The 18,691-nt window shown below is 47.2% G+C and overlaps 1 protein-coding gene across 19 annotated transcripts in view; it reads left to right on the top strand.

The window, feature by feature from the left end:
• Positions 1-18,691, top strand: part of immp1l (inner mitochondrial membrane peptidase subunit 1) — a 177,561-nt gene that overhangs the window by 85,947 nt on the left and 72,923 nt on the right. The window lies entirely within an intron of this gene.

Raw genomic sequence — 18,691 nt, 5'->3', positions numbered from 1 at the left:
TGTGGACTGATTCCTGCTTTTAACTTTATCTCACAGTCATTCTGCTTGTTATCTTACCGGTGCTTCCTTAATAGCCATATCGGTAGATTCTTCTTACTCCCGGGTGTTACCTGGCCTGTGCTTTTAACAGCTGCACAGGTAGATTCTTTTCCTTACCCCAGTTAACTAATACATATATACTTATCATTACACAGATAAATCTTACACTATTCTAAACTTATTCACTAAACATACTTAAATTCTTATTGCGAAACATCCTTAAATTCACATTGCTATATATGTGCATCTGCCACCCGTCTCCGGGTGGCCAGGTTAATTCCTTTCTCCTCCCGCTGGGTGTCCAGCGAGGTAGGTGATAGATCAGTCTGCACCGTCTAACCCTAAGTACCCTGACCGGACGTGGGTTTGAGTCCCACACTATCGGGGGAACGTCCCCTCCGGTGCTGCAGCACACCGTTCCTTTGTGGGTGGCTGCCTGGTCTGTTTCTTCCCCTGGGGCTCTGCCTGGTTGAGGGCGACATGCCATTTCCCTTTGATGCCGAGTACCTTAAGGGTCTCCTGCCCGGTGAAGTGACTCCCTTGGTCGGACTCTACGTATTGTGGTAGTCCCCATCGAGAGAACACTTCTCTGACCAGGATCCAAGCTGTTCCCAGGGCAGTGGCTGTTCGGCATGGGAAGGCTTCCACCCATTTGGTGAATACATCCACCAATACTAGGCAGTACTTGTAACCTCCCTGGGCAGTGGGTAAGGACCCGATGTAATTGATTTGGATCGACTGCCAGGGTCCCTCTACCCTCCTGATATGTCCCATCGACATCTTTCTTTTCTAGGGGTCGGGGTTGTTGGCCGTGCACACCAGACAGCTAGCGCAGAACTCGCGAACATCTTCCCTAGTCCTGGCCACCACCCTGCCTGTTTCACTCGTTGCCAAGTGGTCTCAGGTCCGGGGAGTCCTGTTCCTGGACCCTCGTGGGCCAGCTGGAGGAATTCTCTCCAGTCTTGTTGCGGTACTACCCATTGCTCCCCCCTGAACAGCATGCTTTCTTTAATGGCAATTGCTGCAGTGCCGTCTATCCTTTCCCCTTTAGCTAGCGTGTTCAGGACAGTTTTGAGGACGGGATCTTGGGTCTGAACCGTTTTTAGGTCCGGGGGCAAAGCTATCCCTGCCGTCCCTATCCTGCCCCTGACTGCTGCTATGGGTTCTGAGTTGTACGGATCCCAGAGCTTGTCTGTGCGGGCCCCCTGCTTGCCCAACATGTCAGCCTGCTGGTTTCCCTCGCTACGGGGTTCTGTGGTGGAATGTGCCTTCACCTTTATGTATGTAGATATTCCCTTCCTCCCCAACGGCTTTCATGATATTTTCCAGTAGGGGCTTAATTGCCAGGGGTCTTCCACCTGCGGATGTGTATCCATGGCGGGACCAAATAGCCAGGTACTCCGTACACGAATTGCATGTGAACATACTGTCCGAGCAAATCGTGTATGGGGTAGGGAATTCTTCGGGGTGTGTGACTACATACACCACCGCAGACAGGGCGCTCATAATACTGGGGCGTTTAATCGCCAGGGCAATGCCTGCCTCGGGGTCATAAACTCCGCAGCCTGTGAGTCGTTCATTCGCAGATACTATGCTTGAACCGTCCACATAGATCTCTCAGCCTCTGGGGTGTAACCCAGCCCGAAAGCCTATGTTAATTTCCCATACCCCTTCTACGGAACACCGGTGGGCTGTCCCTGGATAAATCATGTTGGCTGCGAGTCTTGGCTCGCAGAGACCCTTTACCCTTAGGTCCATTTTAGAGAGAAGCAGGGTCCAGCGAGCAATGCGGGCACTGCTCACTGTCCTGTCCTTGATTCTCCCGTCCAGGAGCATTTGGGTGGGCGTATGGTGGGTAAGGAGTGTGATAGGGGACCCCCCCTGTGAAGATCAGTGATCTTTTCACAGCCCAGTGAGTGGCTAGGAGGTACTGCTCACAGTTGGAGTATCCATTCTCCACCTCCGTGAGTATCCTGGAGGAGTAGACCACTGGTCTCAGCCGGCCGTGCATTCAGGCTGTCCCCACTGGCTGCTACCTCCAGGAAAAACTCTTTACCCCCATCTATGGCTCCTAGAGCTGGCGCGGTCTGCAGGTCTTTCTTGAGTTGGATAAATGCTGCCTCGCAACCTTCGTCCCATTCCCACTGCACTCCCTTGTGTAGGAGTCGAAGCAGAGGGGCTGCTCTGGCTCCATAATTCTCAATGAAATCTCTGCAGTACCTGGTTAGCCCTAGAAAAGATCTTACTCCTGTTACTGTGTTGGGGGCAGGTAACTTCTGCAGTGCTTCCCTTCTAGCTTTGTCAATGGCTCTCTCCCCTGCGCGCCCAGCCAGTCCCAGGAATTTTACTTCCTTCAGGCCGATCTGTGCCTTCTTGGGGTTTACTTTAAATCCTTCTTCTTTCAGCAGTTGCAGCAGCTCAGCCATCAGTGGGCCATGCTCCTCCCCCTGATCGGTGAACAGGAGCAGGTCATCTACATACTGTACTAATTGCTGGGGTCTGCTGAAACTCTTTAAACACTGATGGAAAATACTGGGGCTGTTGTGGAAGCCCTGAGGGAGACAGTTCCAAGTATATTGCTGTCCTTTAAAAGTAAAAGCAAACTTGTACTGATCTTCCCTTCTTAAAGGTATGGACCAGAACCTGTTGGAAATATCCAGCACCGTGAAGGTGGTTGCGGAGGCTGGAATAATTCCAATGAGGTTGGCGACAGCAGCAACAGTGGGTGCACAGGCGGGGATGTTACGGTTGAGTACTCGATAGTCCACCGTGGCTCTCCAGGAGTTGTCCGGTTTCTTAACCGGCCACAATGGAGAGTTCACATTGGTAGCTATTGGTCTCGATACCCCCTATTTAACTAAAGAACCCAAGGCTGTTTCCATGTCTGCCTCCGCTCCCTGGGAAAGTTGTACTGTTTCTGTGGTCATCTATACTAACCTCGACCCCATCAGTCGTGTTTTTGAGTGGCAAAAGCTGCAAGGTTTTTCCTCACATATTCTTGATATTCAACAGGGGTGTTACTGACCAGTGATTCAAGGTCATAACCCTCCTTTGGTTTCATGGTGCACACCGTCCCTTTTCCCTGTTTTCCCGGGATAACCATCACCTCACTCTCTTGTCCCGTACAGACTGACCCCCAAAGACAGTGGTTTCTTAAATCCACCATGATCCCGTGGCCTAGGATGAAGTCAGCCCCCAAGATCCCTCTCCCTACCTGCTTCCACTTCATCAGGACACAAGTCCACTTCGTGTGGAGTGTACCTAAATGAATGGAGAGCGGAACGGAGAATGAGCCAGTCTGTTCAGTGTCTGTGATACCCACCAAGCTGTAAGGGACCCCGTTAGACAGAGGTGAGGCGGCGGGGTTAGCTGCATCGACAAGGGTGCTTGAGGCACCAGTGTCCAGCAGGTAAGTCCCTTTCACCTTTTCCACTTCCATCTGTACGGTCGGTTTCCCCAACGCAGCATACTCGAGGGCACACAGGTGGACAGGCTGCGCATGTCCCAGTCATGGTTTTGGTTGGGAGGGGGCAGATGGGATTTCGGTACCAGTGGCGGTGGCTACCTTTCCAGGGCCATCTAACATGGCTCGGAGCACAGTTAAAAAGATCTCAAACGATCTTTCTAGGCTTATCTGTCTTGGTCTTTTGGGCAGGGGCTGGAGAATTCTTTCCTGCGCTATTCTTCCAAGGATTTTTACAATCCCTTCTCTAGAGCCCACTCTTTCCGCACCCAAAACAGGTACGTTTTGTATAAGAGGAGTTTCCCCCCTCGTGGCGCCATTCCCTCTTGTCTTGGTTAGGTCGGATTTTGTGAACCCTTCCCTTTTGTGGGTACTCTTCTGTCCCTCTGCCGTTTCTGTAAGCTAGGTTCTGTAAGCCTAAGCACTCCCTGTTCTGTGGCTTGAGGATCTCTGGGGTCAAACCAGGCCTCAGCCTTGGTTCTTATTTTGGGTAAACTGTTAGCTACTAGGCTTCGGAGCCAGTGTGCTAATTCGTCCGGGTTTAAGTGATCTCTGTCTATGTCCCCACTACAGGAGCTTTTGTACACCGGCCACAGTCGGTCTGCGAAAGCCTGTGGGGTTTCTCCTGTGAGCTGCACCGTTTTCTCTACTCTAGAGAAGGGACTCCCGACATTACAGCCCATAGCTTCTAAAATGTCTTTCAGGACGGCAGCATGTGTTTTCTGTCCTCTTTTGTTCTCAATAGAGAGGCACTGATATAGATTGCTGTCTTGGGAAAGGAGAAGCATCTTTGCCATTTCTGCATCATCGCACCTATTAATATCCCCTGCCTGTTCCACTTCCACAAAGTGAACCGAGGGGTCTCCCTTTGGAGTTAGCTTTCCCAGGTGGCTTATCATAGCCCTAAGTATGGGGGACTTTCCAGGGACACTGGACCCCCGTTAAGGGTGGGCGGGCCAAATTTCTGTTGCCGGACCGGGCACATTGGCCCTGGTTCTGGCTCTCCCTGTTCTGGCTTGCCTCCCTCTCTTCCCTGCGGCCAAGCCAAGCTGAAACTCGGTACTACAGGTGGTGGTGGTTCACTATCCCTGTCCGCCCTGCAACTGATTTGCCCCTCCTGCTGCTGAACCGGTGTAGTCACCAGTGCCACAGGTAGTGGCCAGGTTGTTTCTTCCTTCTCTTCCAGGTTTACCTGGGGCATACCCGGGCTTATTAGGCATACCATGCCTTTTGCCTTGGACAGAGCAAGGTTTAAACTTTTAATTTGTTGCTGGCAGGGACCATGGTCTCCCGATTCAAACCCATTAGTGCTAGCTACTTTATACGCTGCTTGCACGTCTTTTACTCTTTCCTGGAGCTCTTTTACTTGTAGGGTGAGGTGAGTGTTTTCCTCTCTCAGTGACTTTTCATTACTTTTGGCCTCGGTAACCTGACATTGAAATTAGTCCTGACTGTTTTTAAACCTTTCCGTTATTTGGCTCCTTTCCTGTTTTAGCTTACGGAGTTCTCCTGATAATCTTTCTTCTGACATAACCCTTTCCTGGTAGCTCTCTGCACATTCCCATAACTTTGCCTGCAATGTTTCATTCATTCTGTCTAGCAGTTGGACCTGTCGCTGTAGACAGACCAACCAAATTGTTTTCTCTACTGCTTTGTGATCTTTACTTGCTGTCCACTGGGCTGCAGCGTAAGCCGAACGCTCAGCACGCAATAGACTAAGCACCCATTCCTTAGTTACATTCACTTTCTTATACACATCGGAGGAAATCCTCTCTTCCATTTTGGTTCTTTGCCCCAAACCAGCACTCTCTACACCACACCCCGTGTACCAGAGTCTGCCGAGGTCGCCATTTTGTAAGGGGGTGTGTTGTGGTCTCTGAGGGGGTCAGCTTTCCTTCTGATCAACTTGAGCGGTTTCGAATTGCCCCCACTCCCTTGGGTTCTGTACTCTGGATTTATTTGGGGGATGTGACACAAGTGCAGAGGACGCTGGTTCTGGTTTGATGCAAAGAACTTTGGTTTTATTACAGTCAAAGTAATACAGGCTTATTACTCTAGTAAGAAAATACACCGCCAAACTTACAATCACTAATAAAAAACAATACAAGGAAAGATACAAGGTCCAATGGGTGAGAGTGTTTCCAACTGAATCAACTGACAATTGAAACTCAAGGAATAAAGTTTACGAAAAAGATACTGAGGCTGAGATGAGGTAGATGGAGTGGGAGGAGACTCATGTGGAGCATAAGCATCAGCGAAGGTTAGTTGGGCTGAATGGCCCGTTTCTGTGCTGTATATTTGATGTAATTCTCCTCAGTGTACTGGGTCCCTTTGAAGCTGGGACATTGCAATCCCAAAGTAGGATGTCATCCACCCACTCCTCCTCCACTTATGTCTTGTAGGGACGAAAAGAGGCTCCATTCCCGAAGGCCGTCCCAGAAACTAGCCCCCGCTAGCGGCTAGGATCCTGCGTGTCCAGCTGCTGACCAAGTTTGTAGCTGTCCCAGGCCAAAATTACAATGAGACTTCCTTGAATCGACCCAGGAATTATAGCCAACATCTCACTATCCATGTTGTGCTGGATTTTTCATTTTCATTTCTACTGTTAAAAGTATCGATATTTAGTAAATGGAACAAATGAAGTTTGTTGGATCATATTGCCGCTGAATTCCATGCACTGCAGTTCCTGGCTGTTTCAGGGAACTCCACTGCACTGGCTTTGTTATTTTTTTCACTCGTTTCATAAGGACATAAGAAATAGGAGCACGAGTAGGCCATTTGGCCCTTCGGGCCTGCTCCACCATTCAATGAGGTCATGGCTGATCTTCTACCTCAACTCCACTTTCCTGCACTTTCCCATATCCTTTGATTCCTTTAATATCCAAAAATCTATCGATCTCTGTCTTGAATATACTGAACGACTGAGCCTCCATAGCCCTTTCGGGGAGAGAATTCCAGAAATTCACCTCCCCCTGAGTGAAGACATTTCTTCTCATCTCTTTGCTAAAAGGCCAACCCCTTATTCTGAGACTGTGACCCCTGGTTCTAGACTCCCCAGACGGGGGAACATCCTCCCTGCATCTACCCTGTCAAGACCTGTAAGAATTTTGTATGTTTCAATGAGATTACCTCCCATTCTTATAAATAAAGCTCATCGCAGCATAATATTCCCTAATTTAATTTCCAATAAGTACCGTTTCTCCCAGACTGGCAGTCTTTCCATTTAATATTCCCTTTGTGTAAACAAACGAAAAAAAAAACAGGGAAAGAGATTAGAACAAACATGAGATGACAAAAGGAAGAGAGAGAGAAAGGAACACGTCAGGAAAACCAGCATGAAAAAGAAATGGGCAAAAATGAAAAAGAATATAAAAGAATAAATAATGAAATGAAATGTATTTCTTTTTGAAAGAAAGACTTGCATTTATATAGGTCTATATTTATATAGCATCTTCCACGACCTCAGGACACCCTCAAATGCTTTACAGCCAATGAAGTACTTTTGAAGTGTGGTCACTGTTATAATGTAGGACGTATGGCAGAGAAAATTGCGCGCAGTAACCTCCCACAAACAGCAATGAGATAATGACCACATAATTTTCTTTTAGTAATGTTGGTTGATGGATAAGTAGAAGCCAGGACACCGGGGAGAGATCCTCTTCTGTTCTTCGAACGGTGCCATGGGATCTTTTACGTCCGCTTGAGACAACAGATGGGACCTCGGTTTAACGTCTCATCTGAAAGACTGCATGAAGGACGTTCGCTCTGCAATTCCTTGTACACTGCTGAGGGGTTATTAGTAATAGCGTATAAATGTACTCACACTGGAAGTATTTTTCTCTTCAAATGATGTATTTCCCATTGATATATTTGCAATTTATATGATAATATGTGCAATTCTTTTAAATGTCTGCATATATTCAAAAAGGAGTTAGATGAAGTCCTTACTACTAGGGGGATCAAGGGGTATGGCGAGAAAGCAGGAATGGGGTACTGAATTTGTATGTTCAGCCATGAACTCATTGAATGGCGGTGCAGGCTAGAAGGGCTGAATGGCCTACTCCTGCACCTATTTTCTATGTTTCTATGTGAGCCTGACAGGCTAACCCTATGATATCACAGTGGATCAGTATCTTGATATGACTGAAGATACTTATTCTGGGTATCACTGTAAGGAGCCACATGGATAATATAAAAAAATTAGATTCGTAAATCTGGAAATTACACTGTGCAATATTGTTAACACTGCCATTAAAATAGCAGACAAGAGAATTTAATATGAATGCATTAAGTGTTCCCAGGATAATATCGCAGCATCATTTCCATGCTGTAGACTCCAATGTCCGATTTTAGCCCAGGTTCGGGTATTTCTGGATTTCGGAACGTCGGGGGGGGGGGGTTGCTCTCCGAGGAGCTGTTCGGGTTGCTGGCCCCGTCCAGAAGGTCGTCGGGCAGGACCCGGCCGCCGAGGAGGTGTTCGGGCGGGCCCCACTGAGAAGGAGGAGTTCGGGCGGGCCCCGCCGCCAAGGAGGTCGTTGGGCGGGCCAGCCCCACTATGGAGGTGTTCGGGCCAGCCGGCGAGGAGGCGAAGTAAGGGCGGCGAGGCAAGCGGCGGCGAGGCGAGGCTCGAGGTCGGGCAGCAGCGAGGCCCCAAGGTCGGGCAGCAACATGGCCCCGAGGTTGGCAGGGTCGTCTGATCCGGATTCCGGAACATTTTACGGATTCCGGATGACCCTGGCGCGGATCATCCCTGAGTCCGGAACATTCTGGATTCCGAAACTCTGGATTTTGGACGCTCAATCTGTATTACTAAGAGTAAGGACACCTTTTTTTAAGTTTAATTTAAAAAATGTTTAAATCAACATCACTCTGCAAATTACCTGGCGAAGGAATTTGTGCCTGTAGGCACAGTGGTAAAGTGAGTTAAGTTATCTCCAGTTCTCCAAATGGTGAGTTCCCAATCTCAGTTATGTCACTTTGAGTCATCATCATCATCATAGGCAGTCCCTCGAAATCGAGGAAGACTTGCTTCCACTCCTGAAGTGAGTTCCTTGGTGGCTGAACAGTCTAATATGAGAGCCACAGACTCTTGTCAGGGGTGGGTGGGACTGGTTTGCCGCACGCTCTTTCCGCTGTCTGCGCTTGATTTCTGCATGCTCTCGGTGTTGAGACTCGAGGTGCTCTGCGCCTCTCGGATGTACTTCCCCCACTTAGGGCGGTTTTGGGCCAGGGACTCCCAGGTGTCAGTGGGGATGTCGCACTTTATCAGGGAGGCTTTGAGGGTGTCCTTGTAGCGTTTCTGCTGCCCACCTTTGGCTCGTTTGCCACGAAGGAGCTCCGAGTAGAGCACTTGCTTTGGGAGTCTTGTGTCTGGCATGCGGACTATGTGGCCTGCCCAGTGGAGCTGATCGAGTGTGGTCAGTGCTTCAATGCTGGGGATGTTAGCCTGAGTAGGACACTGATACTGGTGCGCCTGTCCTCCCAGGGCATTTGTAGGATCCTGCAGAGACATCGTTGGTGATATTTCTCCAGCAATTTGAGGTGTCCACTAGAAACATAGAAAATAGGTGCAGCAGTAGGGCATTCGGCCCCTCGAGCCTGCACCGCCATTCAATAAGATCATGGCTGATCATTCCCTCAGTACCCCTTTCCTGCTTTCTCTTCATACCCCCTGATCCCCTTAGCCGTAAGGGCCATATCTAACTCCCTCTTGAATATATCCAATGAACTGGCATTAACAACTCTCTGCGGTAGGGAATTCCACATGTTAACAACTCTCTGAGTGAAGAAGTTTCTCCTCATCTCAGTCCTAAATGGCCTACCCCTTATCCTAAGACTGTGTCCCCTGGTTCTGGACTTCCCCCGACATCGGGAACATTCTTCCCACATCTAACCTGTCCAGTCCCGACAGAATTTTATACGTTTCTATGAGATTCCCTCTCATCCTTCTAAACTCCAGTGAATAAAAGCCCAGTTGATCCCGTCTCTCCTCATATGACAGTCCAGCCATCCCAGGAATTAGTCTGGTGAACCTTCACTGCACTTCCTCAATAGTAAGACCGTCCTTCCTCAGATTAGAAGACCAAAACTGAACACAATATTCCAGGTGAGGCCTCACTAAGGCCCTGTAAAACTGCAGTAAGACCTCCCTGCTCCTATACTCAAATCCCCTACCTATGAAGGCCAACCATACCATTTGCCTTCTTCACCGCCTGCTGTACCTGCATGCCAACCTTCAATGACTGATGAACCATGACATCCAGGTCTCGTTACACCTCCCCTTTTCCTAATCTGCCACCATTCAGATAATATTTTGCCTTTGTGTTTTTGCCCCCAAAATGGATAACCTCACATTTATCCACATTATACTGCATCTGCCATGAATTTTCCCACTCACCTAACCTTTCCAAGTCACCCTGCAGCCTATTAGCGTTCCCCTCACAGCTCACACTGCCACCCAGTTCACTGTCATCTGCAAACTTGGAGATATTACACTCAATTCCTTCATCCAAAACGTTAATGTATATTTAAAGAGCTGGGGTCTCAGCACTGAGCCCTGCGGCACTCCACTAGTCACTGCCTGCCATTCTGAAAAGGACCCGTTTATCCCGATTCTCTGCTTCCTGTCTGCCAACCAGTTCTCTATCCACGTCAGTACATTACCCCCAATACCATGCGTTTTGATTTTGCACACCAATCTCTTGTGCGCGACCTTGTCAAAAGCCTTTTGAAAGTCCAAATATACCACATCCACTGGTTCTCCCTTGTCCACTCTGCTAGTTACATCGTCAAAAAATTCCAGAAGATTTGTCAAGCGTGATTTCCCTTTCATAAATCCATGCTGACTTGGACCGATCCTGTCACTGCTTTCCAAATGCGCTGCTATTTCATCCTTAATGATTGATTCCAACATTTTCCCCACTACTGATGTCAGGCTAACCGGTGTATAATTACCCGTTTTCTCTCTTCCCTCCTTTTTAAAAAAAGTGGTGTTATATTAGCTACCCTGTAGTCCATCGGAACTGATCCAGAATCAATAGACTGTTGGAAACTGATCACCAATGCATCCACTATTTCTAGGGCCATTTCCTTAAGTAGTCTGGGATGTAGACTATCAGGCCCCAGGGATTTATCGGCCTTCAATGCCATCAATTTCCCTAACACATTTTCCTGCCTAATAAGGATATCCTTCAATTCCTCCTTCTCACTAGATCCACTGTCCCCTAGTATATTAGGAAGTTTATTTGTGTCTTCCTTCGTGAAGACAGAACCAAAGTATTTGTTCAATTGGTCTGCCATTTCTTTGTTCCCCATTACCGAGTTGAGAAGGAATTTCTTCTCCCAGAGGGTTGTGAATCTGTGGAATTCTCTGCCCAAGGAAGCAGTTGAGGCTAGCTCATTGAATGTATTCAAATCACAGATAGATAGATTTTTAACCAATAAGGGAATTAAGGGTTACGGGGAGCGGGCGGGTAAGTGGAGCTGAATCCACGGCCAGATCAGCCGTGATCTTGTTGGGTGGCAGAGCAGGCTCGAGGGGCTAGATGGCCTACTCCTGTTCCTAATTCTTATGTTCTTATGTTCTTATTAATGTTGGGGAAGTCCAGAACCAGAGGTCACAGTCTAAGGATAAGGGGTAAGCCATTTAGGACCGAGATGAGGAGAAACTTCTTCACCCAGAGAGTGGTGAACCTGTGGAATTCTCTACCACAGAAAGTTGTTGAGGCCAATTCACTAAATATGTTCAAAAAGGAGTTAGATGTAGTCCTTACTACTAGGGGGATCAAGGGATATGGCGAGAAAGCAGGAATGGGGTACTGAAGTTGCATGTTCAGCCATGAACTCATTGAATGGCGGTGCAGGCTCGAGGGGCCGAATGGCCTACTCCTGCACCTATTTTCTATGTTTCTATTATAAATTCACCTGAATCCGACTGCAAGGGACCTACATTTGTCTTCACTAATCTTTTTCTCTTCACATATTTATAGAAGCTTTTGCAGTCAGTTTTTATGTTCCCTGCAAGCTTCCTCTTGTACTCTATTTTCCCCCTCTTAATTAAACCCTTAGTCCTCCTCTGTTGAATTCTAAATTTCTTCCAGACCTCAGGTTTGTTACCAATTTATATGCCTCTTCCTTGATTTTAACACTATCCTTAATTTCCCTTGTTAGCCATGGTTGAGCCACCTTCCCCGTTTTATTTTTACTCCAGACAGGGATGTATATTTGCTGAAGTTCATCCATGTGATCTTTAAATGTTTGCCATTGCTTATCCACCGTCAACCCTTTAAGTATCCTTTGCCAGTCTATTCTAGCCAATTCAGCCTCATACCGTTGAAGTTACCTTTGCTTAAGTGCAGGACCCTAGTTTCCGAATTAACTGTGTCACTCTCCATCTTAATAAAAAATTCTACCATATTTGGTCACTCTTCCCCAAGGGGCCTCGCACAACAAGATTGCTAATTAGTCCCTTCTCATTACACATCACCCAGTCTCGGATGGCCAGCTCTCTAGTTGGTTCCTCGACATATTGGTCTAGAAAACCATCCCTAATACACTTCAGGAAATCATCCTCCACCGCATTGCTACCAGTTTGGTTAGCCCAATCAATATGTAGATTAAAGTCACCCATGATAACTGCTGTACCTTTATTGCACACATCCCTTATTTCTTGTTTGATGCTATCCCCAACCTCACTACTACTGTTTGGTGGTTTGTACACAACTCCCACTAGCGTTTTATGCCCTTTGGTATTCCGCAGCTCCACCCATATCGATTCCACATCATCCAGGCTAATGTCCCTCCTTACTATTGCATTAATTTCCTCTTTAACCAGCAACGCCTCTCTGCCTATCCTTCCTAAATGTTGACTACCCCTGGATGTTGAGTTCCCAGCCTTGGTTACCCTGGAGCCATGTCTCCGTGATGCCAATTACATCATATCCGTTAACTGCTGGTTGCGCAGTTAATTCATCTACCTTATTCCGAATACTCCTCGCATTGAGGCACAGAGCCTTCAGGCTTGTCTTTTTAACACACTTTGCCCCTTTAGAATTTTGCTGTAATGTGGCTCTTTTTGTTTTTTGCCTTGGGTTTCTCTGCCCTCCACTTTCACTATTCTCCTTTCTATCTTTTGCTTCTGCCTCCATTTTATTTCCCTCTGTCTCCCTGCCTAGGTTCCCATCTCCCTGCCATGTTAGTTTAACTCCTCCCCAACAGCACAAGAAAACACTCCCCGTAGGACATTGGTTCTGGTCCTGCCCAGATGCAGACCGTCCGGTTTGTACTGGTCCCACCTCCCCCAGAACCGGTTCCAATGTCCCAGGAATTTGAATCCCTCCCTTTTGCACCACTCCTCAAGCCACGTAATCATCTGGGCAATCCTGCGATTCCTACATTGACTAGCACATGGCACTGGTAGCAATCCTGAGATTACTACTTTTGAGGTCCTACTTTTTAATTTAGCTCCTAGTTCCCTAAATTCGTCTTGTACATGGTCCATGTCTCTCATCCATACAGGAGGGCAGCCCTGTAGACCATGAGGTTTGGTGGCAATTTGGAGGGCCTGGTCTTCAAACACTCTTTTCCTCAGGCGACCGAAGGCAGCACTGGCGCAGTGGAGGCTGTGTTTGATCTCGTCGTCGATGCCTGCTTTTGTTGATAGGAGCCTCCTGAGATATGGGAAGTGGTCCACCATGTCCAGGGCCGCGCCGTGGATCTTGATGACTGGGGGGAATGTGCTGTGCGGTGAGATAGGCTGGTAGAGGACCTTTGTCTTAAGGATGTTTAGCGTAAGGCCCATGCTTTCATACACCTCAGTAAAAACGTTGACTATGTCCTGGAGTGCAGCATCTGTATGTGCGCAGACGCAGACATCATCCGCGTACTGTAGCTCGACGACAGAGGTTGGGGTGGTCTTAGATTGCTACCAATGCTACGTGCTAGTGAGAGTAGGAATCGCAGGATAGCTCAGATGAATACGTGGCTTGAGTGGTGCAGAAGGGAGGGATTCAAATTCCTGGGACATTGGAACCGGTTCTGGGGGAAGTGGGACCAGTACAAACTGGACGGTCTGCACCTGGCTGGACCGGAACCAATGTCCTAGGGGGAGTGTTTGCTTAGTGCTGTTGGGGAGAGGTTAAACTAATATGGCAGGGGGATGGGAACCTATGCAGAGAGACAGAGGGAAGTAGAATGGGGGCAGAAGCAAAAGATAGAAAGAACAAAAGTAAAAGTGGAGGGCAGAGAAACCCAAGGCAAAAAGCAAAAAGGGCTACATTACAGCAAAATTCTAAAGGGTAAAGTGTGTTAAAAAGACAAGCCAGAAAGCTCTGTGCCTCAATGCGAGGAGTATTCGTAATAAGGTGGACGAATTAACTGCGCAGATAGCTGTTAACGGATATGATGTAATTGGCATCACGGAGACATGGCTCCAGGGTAACCAAGGCTGGGAACTCAACATCCAGGGGTATTCAACATTCAGGAAGAATAGGCAGAGAGGAAAAGGAGGCGGGGTGGTGTTGCTGGTTAGAGAAGAAATTAACGCAATAATAAGGAAGGACATTAGCTTGGATGATGTGGAATCGGTATGGGTGGAGCTACGGAATACCAAAGGGCATAAAACGCTAATGGGAGTTGTGTACAGACCACCAAATAGTAGTAGTGAGGTTGGGGACAGCATCAAACAAGCTCGACCATTATGTCGAGGAACCAACTAAAGGGCTGGCCATCTTAGACTGGGAGATGTGTAATGAGAAGGGACTAATTAGCAATCTCGTTGTGCGAGGCCTCTTGAGGAAGAGTGACCATAATATGGTAGAATTCTTTATTAAGATGGAGAGTGACACAGTTAATTCAGAGACTCGGGTCCTGAACTTAAGAAAAGGTAACTTCGATGGTATGAGATGTGAATTGGTTCGAATAGACTGGCGAATGATACTTAAAGGGTTGATGGTGAATAGGCAATGGCAAACATTTAAAGATCACATGGATGAACTTCAACAATTGTACATCCCTGTCAGGAGTAAAAATAAAATGGGGAAGGTGGATCACCCCGTGGCTAACAAGGGAAATTAAGAATAGTGTTAAATCCAAGGAAGAGGCTTATAAATTGGCCAGAAAAAACAGCAAACCTGTGGACTGGGAGAAATTTAGAATTCAGCAGAGGAGGACAAAGGGTTTAATTAAGGGGGGGGGGGAGAAATAGAGTATGAGAGGAAGCTTGCTGGGAACATAAAAACTGACTGCAAAAGTTTCTATAGATATGCGAAGAGAAAAAAATTAGTGAAGACAAACGTAGGTCCCTTGCAGTCAGATTCAGGTGAATTTATAATGGGGAACAAAGAAATGGCGGACCAGTTGAACAAATACTTTGGTTCTGTCTTCACGAAATACTAGGTGACCGAGGGTCTAGTGGGAAGGGGGAACTGAAGGAAATCCTTATTAGGTGGGAAATTGTGTTAGGGAAATTGATGGGATTGAAGGCCAATAAATCCCTGGGGCCTGATAGTCTGCATCCCAAGTACTTAAGGAAGTGGCCCTAGAAATAGTGGATGTGTTAGTGATCATTTTCCAACAGTCTATCGACTCTGGATCAGTTCCTATGGACTGGATCAGTTCCTATGGTAGCTAATGTAACACCTCTTTTTAAGAAAGGAGGGAGAGAGAAAACGGGTAATTATAGACTGGTTAGCCTGACATCAGTCGTGGGGAAAATGCTGGAATCAATTATTAAAGTTGAAATAGCAGCACATTTGGAAAGCAGTGACCGGATCGGTCCAAGTCAGTATGGATTTGTGAAAGGGAAATCATGCTTGACAAATCTTCTCAAATCTTTTGAGGATGTAACTGGTAGAGTGGACAAGGGAGAACCAATGGATGTGGTGTATTTGGACTTTCAAAAGGCTTTTGACAAGGTCCCACACAAGAGATTGGTGTGCAAAATTAAAGCACATGGTATTGGTGGTAATGTACTGACATGGATAGAGAACTGGTTGACAGACAGGAAGCTGAGAGTTGGGATAAACGGGTCCTTTTCAGAATGGCAGGCAGTGGCTAGTGGGGTGCCGCAGGGCTCAGTGCTGGGACCCCAGTTATTTACAATATACATTAATGATTTAGATGAAGAAATTGCAGATGACACTAAGCTGGGTGGCATGTGAGCTGTGAGGAGGATGCTAAAAGGCTGCAGGATGACTTGGACAGGTTAGACGAGTGGGAAAACGCATGGCAGATGCAGTATAATGTGGATAAATGTGAGGTTATCCACTTTGGTGGCAAAAACACGAAGGCAGAATATTATCTGAATGGCGGCAGATTAGGAAAAGGGGTGGTGCAACGCGACCTGGGTGTCGTGGTACATCAGTCATTGAAAGTTGGCATGCAGGTACAGCAGGTGGTGAAGTAGGCAAATGGTATGTTAGCCTTCATAGCTAGGGAAGTTGAGTATAAGAGCAGGGAGGTCTTACTGCAGATGTACAGGGCCTTGGTTAGGCCTCACCTGGAATATTGTGTTCAGTTTTGTTCTCCTAATCTGAGGAAGGACGTTCTTGCTATTGAGGGAGTGCAGCGAAGTTTCACCAGACTGATTCCCGGGATGGCAGGACTGACATATGAGGAGAGACTGGATCGACTGGGCCTGTATTCACTGGAGTTTAGAAGGATGAGAGGAGATCTCATAGAAGCATATAAAATTCTGACTGGACTGGACAGGTTAGATGCAGGAAGAATGTTCTCGATGTTGGGGAAGTCCAGAACCAGGGGACATAGTCTAAGGATTAGGGGTAAGCCATTTAAGACTGAGATGAGGAGAAACTTCTTCACTCAGAGTTGTTAACCTGTGGAATTCCGTACTGCAGAGAGTTGTTGATGCCAGTTCATTGGATATATTCAAGAGGGAGCTAGATGTGGCCCTTACGGCTAAAGGGATCAAGGGGTATGGAGAGAAAGCAGGAAAGGGGTACTGAGGTGAATGATCAGCCATGATCTTATTGAATGGTGGTGCAGGCTTGAAGGGCCGAATGGCCTACTCCTGTACCTATTTTCTATGTTTCTATGGATCTGGCCTGGAGACGGCGCAGGTTGAACAGGTTCCCACTGGTCCAACAGGGAGCTTGTTGACTGAGGTGGAGTATGGCGGCGAGAAAGATTGATAAGAGGGTTGGGGCGATGATGATCTCAGTTATGTCACTATGATTAGTCTTCAAGTGTATGTTCGGCATTTGCTAACTGCTCCTTATGCCACAAGTGTTACCTTGGCACTTGTTCACAGATGGGAGGCAAAGGCTAATTTTAGGACATACACACTTTTGTTTGTTTTTTATTTTACGGATTGGTACATTATGGCCACTCTTGGCTACAGCAGAACGTGATGGTCACGTATTCAATTGTCTCACTTAGTGGCAGCAAAGACTGGTGAAATATCTTTTAATGTGTATACTCTACTCCTGATAATTCAAAGTTTTTTTATGCAAAAAATTTAATTATCAAATAATTTTAATGAAGTAATATGAATAATACAGCAAAGCAAAAATCCCTGGAGTATGCTAATGGTGCACAAACTTTTCGCCCAGGCACATCACTGCTAACAACTCCCGCAAAATTCCGCGGGAGTTTAACGGTGGCAGTTAACGGTAGCGCCCCGATCCGCTGCGCCAGTGATGACGACGTCATGACCATGCGCAGCAACCTGTTATTGCCACAGAGCAAAACTTTGGGACTGTCCCCTAAAGCTGCGCCGGGTGACATCAGCAACAACTTCAGAGGGCGCATAGCGGGCTGTAGGCTGCTCGCGGGGCTCGATTTAATGGGGACGTGCGCTTTTTAAAAAAAAAATCAGCCGATTTGCCGGTCGCAGCCTGCTGCATGATGGATCGCGAGGTCCGTTCCACAATCTTGCAGACCGGCACTCTGCTGATGCCGGCACCCTGCTCCCCAGTGGTCCAGGTAGGGTCCCGCTGAATCGGCAGCTTGACCCATCTCTTTAATGAAGGGGAGGCTCTTTCTACGTGATAGTGCTTACACGTTCCACCGCGTAGCACTGCACTCCTCGAGTTATATTGCGCTCCACTTGCTCTCGAGGGTGGTAACCCGTATTTAAGTCGCGGGGCGGGACTGCCAAGTAATTCTCTTCCTTAGTGCTTAAAAAAACTAAATTATGAGACAGTCAATTCAGAAACTTTTAATCAAGAGGAGTTGACTATATATAGAGTGTCCACAATTTCTTTGGGTGAGATTTGTGAGCAGAAGGACCCAAAAAATGGAAGGATACTCAACATCTGGATATATGTGCATTTCCCTAGATATCAGAGCATAGTGAGGAGGAGCTTAGTTTGTTTGGTAGCACGTTTGCCTTCAGCTCAGAAGATTGTGGTTGTGAACCGTATACTAGGCTGACTGCTAACACCCCCCATAAACTGCACTGCCCCCTGCGCGGCCCATTTACATGTTTGCGCATGCGCAGTATCTACAATGGAAAAGCTGGTGAGCGGCTTTCGTGGGGCCTTGCAGATGAGTGCGCAGCCGCATAGCTTAGCGGGAACATTGCTGACAGTTATGGCCGTGTTGGACTGTCGGAGGCATCATCCTTCAGATAAGATGTCAAATGGAGGTCTTCGTGATGGACATTGTAGATCAGTGTGTTCTCCATGTGTCATCTGCACCTGTACCCTCCCATAAATGCAGTAATGAGTCAAACAGTCCAGCTGGCATTTGTGCAACATTGCTGGTTTTGTCCGGTTGAATCATATTCCTGCAGAACAACTGCCTCTGCTCTTCGGAAAGTAATTCATTCTGTGAAGCACTTTCAGATATTTTGAAGCGATAAGGCGCTATATAAATTGTAATGTTTGCACCTATGAGGATGCTCACAGGTTTGTCGAGCTGTTGAGTTGGGAGTGGCTTAGCCAGTCACAAGATGTTCACAAGACTCAATAAAACCCCAGCCAGTTGGGTTCAAGGGATCCACGATGAGGCAGGTAGTTGTGAGCCTGGTTGAAAAACTAATGTGTAGTGTGATTGTTAAACCTTTGCTAATAAACCAACTAGTTCCTAATAACAATGTGTTGCTGTCAATTCTTAAGCAAAGAACCCATGAAGCAAATACATTACATAAATGCCATTATTATTATTATAGATGTTTTGTTATCCAGTCTCAGGAGAGCAACCCTATTATGTCCTCCATGCGTTGCTGTC

The sequence above is a fragment of the Pristiophorus japonicus genome, chromosome 14, assembly GCF_044704955.1.
Source record: "Pristiophorus japonicus isolate sPriJap1 chromosome 14, sPriJap1.hap1, whole genome shotgun sequence".
Taxonomy (NCBI): domain Eukaryota; kingdom Metazoa; phylum Chordata; class Chondrichthyes; family Pristiophoridae; genus Pristiophorus; species Pristiophorus japonicus.
This window is presented reverse-complemented; position numbering and strand designations above follow the sequence as displayed.